This window comes from Oncorhynchus kisutch, linkage group LG13 (assembly GCF_002021735.2).
Source record: "Oncorhynchus kisutch isolate 150728-3 linkage group LG13, Okis_V2, whole genome shotgun sequence".
Classification (NCBI taxonomy): Eukaryota; Metazoa; Chordata; class Actinopteri; order Salmoniformes; family Salmonidae; genus Oncorhynchus; species Oncorhynchus kisutch.
Genome location: NC_034186.2, coordinates 57,837,609 through 57,847,590, shown reverse-complemented (window position 1 = coordinate 57,847,590; position 9,982 = coordinate 57,837,609). Strand labels below are relative to the sequence as shown.

At 46.1% G+C, this 9,982-nt stretch overlaps 1 pseudogene; it reads left to right on the top strand.

The window, feature by feature from the left end:
- The first annotated feature begins 4,648 nt into the window (after positions 1 to 4,648).
- Positions 4,649 to 9,618, top strand: LOC109901750 (myelin-associated glycoprotein-like; annotated as a pseudogene).
- Positions 9,619 to 9,982: the final 364 nt, after the last annotated feature.

Sequence of the window (9,982 nt, the reverse complement as noted above, 5' to 3'; positions counted from 1 at the left end):
CAAGGCACTACAAAGGGTAATGCGTACGGCCCAGTACATCACTGGGGCAAAGCATCCTGCCATCCAGGACCTCTATACCAGGCAGTATCAGAGGAAGGCCCTAAAAATTGTCAATGACACCAGCCACCCTAGTCATAGACTGTTCTCTCTGCTACCGGAGTGCCAAGTCTAGGTCCAAGAGGCTTTTAAACAGCTACTACTCTCTGCTTATTATCTATGCATAGTCACATTAATAACTCTACCTACATGTACATATTACCTCGACTAACAGGTGCTCCCGCACATTGTCTCTGTACCGGTACCCTGTATATAGCCTCCACATTGTCTCTGTACTGGTACCCTGTATATAGCCTCCACATTGTCTCTGTACCTGTACCCCCTGTATATAGCCTCCACATTGTCTCTGTACCTGTACCCCCTGTATATAGCCTCCACATTGACTCTGTACCGGTACCCCCTGTATATAGCCTCCACATTGTCTCTGTACCTGTACCCCCTGTATATAGCCTCCACATTAACTCTGTACCTGTACCCCCTGTATATAGTCTCCACATTGACTCTGCACCTGTACCCCCTGTATATAGCCTCCACATTGACTCTGTACCGGTACCCCCTGTATATAGTCTCCACATTGACTCTGTACCTGTACCCCCTGTATATAGCCTCCACATTGACTCTGTACCTGTACCCCCTGTATATAGCCTCCACATTGACTCTGTACCAGTACCCCCTGTATATAGCCTCCACATTGACTCTGTACCAGTACCCCCTGTATATAGCCTCCACATTGACTCTGTACCGGTACCCCCTGTATATAGCCTCCACATTGACTCTGTACCGGTACCCCCTGTATATAGCCTCCACATTGACTCTGTACCGGTACCCCCTGTATATAGCCTCCACATTGACTCTGTACCTGTACCCCCTGTATATAGCCTCCACATTGACTCTGTACCGGTACCCCCTGTATATAGTCTCCACATTGACTCTGTACCTGTACCCCCTGTATATAGCCTCCACATTGACTCTGTACCTGTACCCCCTGTATATAGCCTCCACATTGTCTCTGTACCTGTACCCCGTGTATATAGCCTCCACATTGACTCTGTACCTGTACCCCCTGTATATAGCCTCCACATTGTCTCTGTACCTGTACCCCCTGTATATAGCCTCCACATTGACTCTGTACCGGTACCCCCTGTATATAGCCTCCACATTGTCTCTGTACCTGTACCCCCTGTATATAGCCTCCACATTGTCTCTGTACCGGTACCCCCTGTATATAGTCTCCACATTGTCTCTGTACCTGTACCCCCTGTATATAGCCTCCACATTGTCTCTGTACGGGTACCCCCTGTATATAGTCTCCACATTGTCTCTGTACCGGTACCCCCTGTATATAGCCTCCACATTGTCTCTGTACCTGTACCCCCTGTATATAGCCTCCACATTGTCTCTGTACCTGTACCTCCTGTATATAGCCTCCACATTGACTCTGTACCGGTACCCCCTGTATATAGCCTCCACATTGACTCTGTACCGGTACCCCCTGTATATAGCCTCCACATTGACTCTGTACCGGTACCTCCTGTATATAGCCTCCACATTGACTCTGTACCGGTACCCCCTGTATATAGCCTCCACATTGACTCTGTACCGGTACCCCCTGTATATAGCCTCCACATTGACTCTGTACCGGTACCCCCTGTATATAGCCTCCACATTGACTCTGTACCGGTACCCCCTGTATATAGTCTCCACATTGTCTCTGTACCTGTACCCCCTGTATATAGCCTCCACATTGTCTCTGTACCGGTACCCCCTGTATATAGTCTCCACATTGTCTCTGTACCGGTACCCCCTGTATATAGTCTCCACATTGTCTCTGTACCGGTACCCCCTGTATATAGCCTCCACATTGTCTCTGTACCTGTACCCCCTGTATATAGCCTCCACATTGTCTCTGTACCTGTACCTCCTGTATATAGCCTCCACATTGACTCTGTACCGGTACCCCCTGTATATAGCCTCCACATTGACTCTGTACCGGTACCCCCTGTATATAGCCTCCACATTGACTCTGTACCGGTACCTCCTGTATATAGCCTCCACATTGACTCTGTACCGGTACCCCCTGTATATAGCCTCCACATTGACTCTGTACCGGTACCCCCTGTATATAGCCTCCACATTGACTCTGTACCGGTACCCCCTGTATATAGCCTCCACATTGACTCTGTACCGGTACCCCCTGTATATAGTCTCCACATTGTCTCTGTACCTGTACCCCCTGTATATAGCCTCCACATTGTCTCTGTACCGGTACCCCCTGTATATAGTCTCCACATTGACTCTGTACCTGTACCCCCTGTATATAGCCTCCACATTGACTCTGTACCGGTACCCCCTGTATATAGCCTCCACATTGTCTCTGTACCTGTACCCCCTGTATATAGCCTCCACATTGTCTCTGTACCGGTACCCCCTGTATATAGTCTCCACATTGTCTCTGTACCTGTACCCCCTGTATATAGCCTCCACATTGTCTCTGTACCGGTACCCCCTGTATATAGTCTCCACATTGTCTCTGTACCTGTACCTCCTGTATATAGCCTCCACATTGACTCTGTACCGGTACCCCCTGTATATAGCCTCCACATTGACTCTGTACCGGTACCCCCTGTATATAGCCTCCACATTGACTCTGTACCGGTACCTCCTGTATATAGCCTCCACATTGACTCTGTACCGGTACCCCCTGTATATAGCCTCCACATTGACTCTGTACCGGTACCCCCTGTATATAGCCTCCACATTGACTCTGTACCGGTACCCCCTGTATATAGCCTCCACATTGACTCTGTACCGGTACCCCCTGTATATAGTCTCCACATTGTCTCTGTACCTGTACCCCCTGTATATAGCCTCCACATTGTCTCTGTACCGGTACCCCCTGTATATAGTCTCCACATTGTCTCTGTACCGGTACCCCCTGTATATAGCCTCCACATTGTCTCTGTACCTGTACCCCCTGTATATAGCCTCCACATTGACTCTGTACCTGTACCCCCTGTATATAGCCTCCACATTGTCTCTGTACCTGTACCTCCTGTATATAGCCTCCACATTGACTCTGTACCGGTACCCCCTGTATATAGCCTCCACATTGTCTCTGTACCTGTACCCCCTGTATATAGCCTCCACATTGACTCTGTACCTGTACCCCCTGTATATAGCCTCCACATTGTCTCTGTACCTGTACCTCCTGTATATAGCCTCCACATTGACTCTGTACCGGTACCCCCTGTATATAGCCTCCACATTGACTCTGTACCGGTACCCCCTGTATATAGCCTCCACATTGTCTCTGTACCGGTACCCCCTGTATATAGTCTCCACATTGTCTCTGTACCGGTACCCCCTGTATATAGCCTCCACATTGTCTCTGTACCTGTACCCCCTGTATATAGCCTCCACATTGTCTCTGTACCTGTACCCCCTGTATATAGCCTCCACATTGACTCTGTACCTGTACCCCCTGTATATAGCCTCCACATTGACTCTGTACCTGTACCCCCTGTATATAGCCTCCACATTGTCTCTGTACCTGTACCTCCTGTATATAGCCTCCACATTGACTCTGTACCGGTACCCCCTGTATATAGCCTCCACATTGACTCTGTACCGGTACCCCCTGTATATAGCCTCCACATTGTCTCTGTACCGGTACCCCCTGTATATAGTCTCCACATTGTCTCTGTACCGGTACCCCCTGTATATAGCCTCCACATTGTCTCTGTACCTGTACCCCCTGTATATAGCCTCCACATTGTCTCTGTACCTGTACCCCCTGTATATAGCCTCCACATTGACTCTGTACCTGTACCTCCTGTATATAGCCTCCACACACGTATTTACCTGCCTTGTTTACTATATCTGCGTGCATATTGATAAGTTTAACAACTATATGCTTAACAATAGTAAGACATTTCTATTCTACCAGTGCTGTGCTTCTGAGAAAGGATGGTTCCCCTTTAGCTCCCCGCAGCTGGTCTAGGGGTATAGTCAAGTACATGGGGCGACTCGGGATCGAGATAAACTTGAGGAACAGAATTGTTTCCAATCATCTTTGCTTCTGAGTTACTTGGTCACGCCGCATAAGATGAAGAGCCTCAGAGAGTGACCACAGTTCTTTAGTCCATCCTGTTCATTTTGTATCTTCTAAGGGCACAGCTGTGTGGAGATATGAAGAGAACAGAGGCTAGCTTGAACAGAAAGGAGAAACGGAACTGGCGTTATCACTTGTTGGTGCGCTAAGACCTCACACACCCGATACACATAACCACAAGAAGAAAAGAAGGTAGTTTATGATGCCCCGATCTGCTGGGGAAGGGTGGAACCAGCCATGACTATGCATTTTTAGTTCTCCTATTTAAGACCTCTGTATTCTCTGTATGATCAAGCTCTAGGTCTTACACTCGAGAGTGTGGGGTTGACCAGCTTCATTACTGCAATTCTTATTAAATAAAGGTTGGTTGTTTGAAGAAATAACAAAGTCTCTCTCAGTTAGTTTGACTTTCCACTACAAGTGCCTAGAAAATGTTTCTTAAATCATCCAGGATTAAGGCAGGTTTGTGGTGTTTGCTGTATGCCCTATGCTAATGATCATCATCCAGTCTCCTGCAGCCATGACGGCAGATGTTGTACTGTATCTGACAGCCTGAACCTCCTGGAGACTCTCAAAGAGTCCATTGAGAACAACATGCTCTACGTCAAGGATGTTGAGGAGGACCTCCTGATAAGCCGGATCAACCAGGCCGTGGCAGGTGACCAGGAGGCCAGAGGCTTATGATGCTCAATGGCTCTGGGTGTGTGGTTCAGGCAGAGGTCATAATCTGTGTGTGTGTGTGTGTGTGTGTGTGTGTGTCACTCAGGGCGTTCCCTTACCTCTCATACAGTAGCCACTGCTGGAGCTCAACACCATCAGCCTGCCTATTGGAAACCACACCAAAAACATCACTGTGGTGTGTGTCAGCAGAAATGCGGTGGTAGGAGTGAGACAGAAGTTGCACGTCACCCAAAAAAGGAGGGAAACAGAGGTGCTATAATTCTAGTAGACAATATTAACTTGTGCACAGCTTGCAATTGTGTTGTGTGACGGTTGTAGTGTGTTTATTGCAAGACTTCAAAGACTGCTCTAATGACACTGTTTCTTTCTTCATAAATTGTAGATCTTCCTGAAGGATGTGGGAATGCAGTTCTCCCCTGGACCATAGCTGGTGTGTCTCTCAGCTAATATATTTCACATCTAGTTCATAGATGCAGAATATAGAAGTATTTTTTATATGAAAAGGAAACTTTATTTATCAATGTATCTGTTATAAGCCCAGATGCTGTCAAATAAGATGCTTACTATAGGCCTAGATTTACTTTCTCTGAGTGCTAGAAGTAACTAGTGGTTCTCAAAGGGTACAAGGTAAGAATGTGAAGCCATCTCATTGGATACTCTCAGAAAGAGCATGAGGTCATTGCCATGCGTACAAGATTATTGAGCATCTGTTCTTCCCCCACACTCCTAAACTTAAACTGAGAGTTTTCAGTGCACTGAGACCATTTCTATGTTAAATAATTCACACTTCTCTTCTTAGTAAAGTTTCAGATTTGTATAAATAAAATGGAAAAGTTAAGAGGGAAAAAAAAATCTATTTAAAGTTTTATTACGTTTTCTTGTTTTTCAACCAAATCGGTAAAACTGATTTAAGTTTCCCTACATTAAAGTCACCGGCCACTAGGAGCGCCGCTACTGGGTGAGCGTTTCCTGTTGCTTATGGCAGAATACAGCTCATTGAGTGCAGTTTTAAAGCCAACTTCGCTCTGTGGTGGTATGTAGACAGCTACGAAAAATACAGATGAAAACTATCTAGGTAGATAGTGTGGTCTACAGCTTATCATGAGATACTCTACCTCAGGCAAGCAAAACTTTGAGACTTCCGTAGATATCGTGCACCTCCTGTTGTTTACATAAATACATAGGCCCCCACCCGTGTCTTACCAGATTCATACACGGGGCTCACAATCAACAGGAGGAGTGAGCACACTGAGAAAGCAGTAGAGTACTGATTTGGTCTTATTCTGGGGTGGCAGGTAGCCTAGTGGTTAGAGTGTTGGGCTAATAACCGAAAGATCTAATCCCCGAGCTGGTAAGGTAAAGATCTGTCATTCTGCCCCTGAACAAGGCAGTTAACCCACTGTTTGTAAATAAAAAATATATCAATTATTCTCTGCACGGCTTGAAAAAACTGTTAAAGTACTTGGGAAAAATTGACAACTCTAAACATTACTTGAAATTATTTAACAAAACTAGTATCTTCTTGTTGCTTGGTAGAAACAATTGGTACTTTCTTGTTTGTTACAATGAATCTCCATAATGACTTAGGTAAAAAGTCTGTAATTACTCTGTTACCATGTGGTTTCTAAATAAACTCCAGACAACTAGAGTAAAATAAAGCTTTACTAGGACTTTGACATCTTCCCTCCATGCATTAAATGACAGCTTTAAAAAAATGTGCTAAGAAGGTTGAACCCATCATAAACGTGTCATAAAAAGTTCATGATAGATGTTATGAATGCCTATGTATTCCACTTACACAGCTGGCAATGAGGTGTGTATTATCATAACATTATTTATCATGTTATTCTATACTCTTTCTGTGCTCCAGGCCAGTGGAAACAGACAAGACGGACCCTGGTGTTGTGGTTGACTCATTTAGGCAGTGGAGGCAGGATGTGGGTCCTCATCTGGGCAGCTCTACTCTTCTCTCTGGCAGAGAGAGCAACATTTCAAAGTAGTGTTCCTTTAATCATTAGTAGATGTATAGATGAGGTAGTAGTAATGGTATGGCAATTAAAACCCATTTGAATCTAAACTGTTTCTGTATCATCACAAATGTTACAGACAAGTGAAGTGTTTATTACTCATGACTATTAATTCCCCTCCATCAGGACAGGCACCTCCAGCAGCTGCAAACAAATACTGCAAACCTTCAGTCCAGAAGAAATAACAGCACAGACTGGCCTATGTGCTGTTATTTCCTGTACTTTCACTCACCCTGATCACGTCAAGTTTAGAACAGCAATATGGTACAAATGCCTTACGAATGGCAAATGCAAGTGTGAAGTAGTTGATGTGTAATTGAGGTCCGATGTCTGTTGCAGAGGTCTCTGGTGGAGGATTCAACAGACACCATGTGGTGTTTGGAGCTGCTTCTGCCCCTGTTGCTGGTCATCAAAGGTAAAACTCTTATGTTTCTCATTCCCTCACGTCAGTGTGAATAACTACTCAATTACACCACAATAACTCAGACTGTGGAAATTAATTGAAAGAATACATATGTAATACTAGAAAAGCAGTAATCTAGATATGCAATTGCACAGTAAAACTGATTTGGTGGTTTTACTGCATTGACCCAGTTGACTTTTAGAGTGTGTCAAACTTACAGCAAACAACACTAAAACAAATGGGTACAGAGTAGATACAGTGTCCTGGCACACATGGTAGCAGGAAATCAGCCTAATGTGCTGATGTGCTGGCTGGCGTCCATCTTGGCTCAACATTGTCCCTCTCACTTAAAGTGTTGCCAGTGGTGAGAGTGAGGCATATGCTTCCTCCACATAGGGTCTCTGCTCTTACCATCTCACCCAGGGAGAACATCATGATATCATCCTCTGTTCTCTCTCCCTTTGTTCTCTCTGCTCATCTTCTCTCAGTGATTCCTTTTGAAACTGTTCATGTATTGTAGATTGTTCATTGATATACAGTTTCGCTCTCAATATTCCCATTTCCAATCTCCCCTCCCTATCCCAGTGGAATGTTTGGGTACCAAGGGACGTCTCGGCCATGACCAACTCCTGCGTGGTCATCTACTTCACGTTCATGTATCCGGCCACACCGCGGCATCCACGATATCTGGTGCTTTGGCAAACCTTACTCCCAGCTCTTCCCGTCTGTGGTGTTCAAGACATTGTGCGTGAAAGTTACAAAGGGCGTACCAAGCTCATTGGGGACGTGCACCAGAGGAACTGCACCCTGCTCATCAGTAATATAGGTACAGAGCACTCAGGGAGGTACAACTTCTGTGCCGACCTGGGCGGTGCCAACATCTACACCTACCCAGACTTCTCTGAGCTCAAGATGCTGGGTAAGCCTGCTGAGAGACCCTGAGAGGCTTTTTTTATGGGCTGGATTGCCCTCGCCTGGTATCATATCTGTTTGTGCTGTCTTGCCAACTACTGTGGCCACTGTTTGGATTGACATGGGATAACAATGACAGTAGGAGTTGGCAAGCACAAATAGATATGGGACCAGCCTAGGATTGCCCTAGCTGTGATTATAATTATTTTCGTTTTAATGAGAATAGGTAAATGTTGTGAATTGGGGAATTTTAACTCATTCACTTATGTCCTCTCTGTTCCCCACACCAGCCCACATTGACATCCCTGCGGAGATAGTTGCTGACGACGTTGGCGTGCTACAGCATCCTCCAGACAACTGTCCGGAGAATAGCCCAGAGATCCAATGGATGTACACAGACTACCTGCCTGAACCCCACTATACCTCAGACCACGTGGAAGAGAGCAACACAGCCGTACTGTCAAGCACGCTCATCTTCACCCCCAAGCCCGGACACGATGGGAGACGGACAATACTGCTGAATGAGCTTCTGGGCTCAAAGTTGAACTCCATTCTAGAGGAGAGCACGGTAAGGTTCCTAAACAACCCAGTCCCAATCCCAACTCCAAGTCTCAGTGGTAGACAGCATCCCTCACACATCCCAGACAGCAAAATTATACAATTGCCCAAATTCGGCCCTAATCTACAATATTACGACTTACCATTTTACCCAGTTAACCACTTGGTGTTACGGTCCTGAAGTGGATCTGTAGCATGAAATGTCCAGAACTTGCCTGGCAATGTGGCCCACATTCAGACCAAAAGTAGACCAATAACTATGGGAAGTTCTTTGGGCCACATAACTCAAGCCAGAGATGGCCCATAAGCAAAGTGCCAACCCTACCCAGTTTGCATCTCCAACATTTGGACCAGATCTGAGCCATATGACACATTGTAGTGCCAGAACTGAGCCACATATGTGTCACCAACAACCAGATCTGGCCCACAGTTGTCTGCTCTCTTCCATGTGCTGTATTGCCTTTGATTTCCACGACTACTGTTGCATGGCTACCTCGATACTAACAGGATATGCTAAACAGCCTCAATCTCCTTGTCTTATGCCTCTGCCCACCAATAACTACTAACCCTCCTTTCTTCTCTCTCAATGTCTGTCATGTTATCCCTTTATACTCTGAATGTTCTGAGGTGTCAATGGCATTGGTGGCACTGTGCTCACATAACCTGTGATTCTGAATGGGCCTTCTCTCTTTCCGTACCTTCAACAGGGAGAAGACGGGGATTATCAACCTGTGGGCTCTATGACAGACTTGGAGAGGCAAGAGCTGAACTACGCCGCCCTGCAGTTTCTGGGGAGGCGGTCCAGGGATGAGAGGGCCTCAGGGAGGGGGGATTACGGCAGGGAAGAATCGCGATTTATTTGGAATTGATCTCGGGGTAGTTGCTGCCGTCATCTGTATTTATCTTAACTGCATTGTTGGTTAGGGGCTCGTAAGTAAGCATTTCACTGCAACACCTGATGTATTCGGCGCATGTGACTATTAAAATTTGATCTGATTTGATCTCCGCCCGTCCCTGAATCATCTGAAATGACGTCTCCGTTAGTCAACCCCCCGGCCTCCAGGAGGAGCCCCAGTCACATCTCGCCGCCCAGGACTGCTGGTAGCTACTTGCAGGGTCAGAACACGGCCCAGTGGACAATGTAAAAAGATCTTTGTATTATCAGCAGCTGTCGGTCTCCAGGCTCTTACTCTATTGTTCATAGTCAAACAATTCCCTCACAACAGGTGCAAT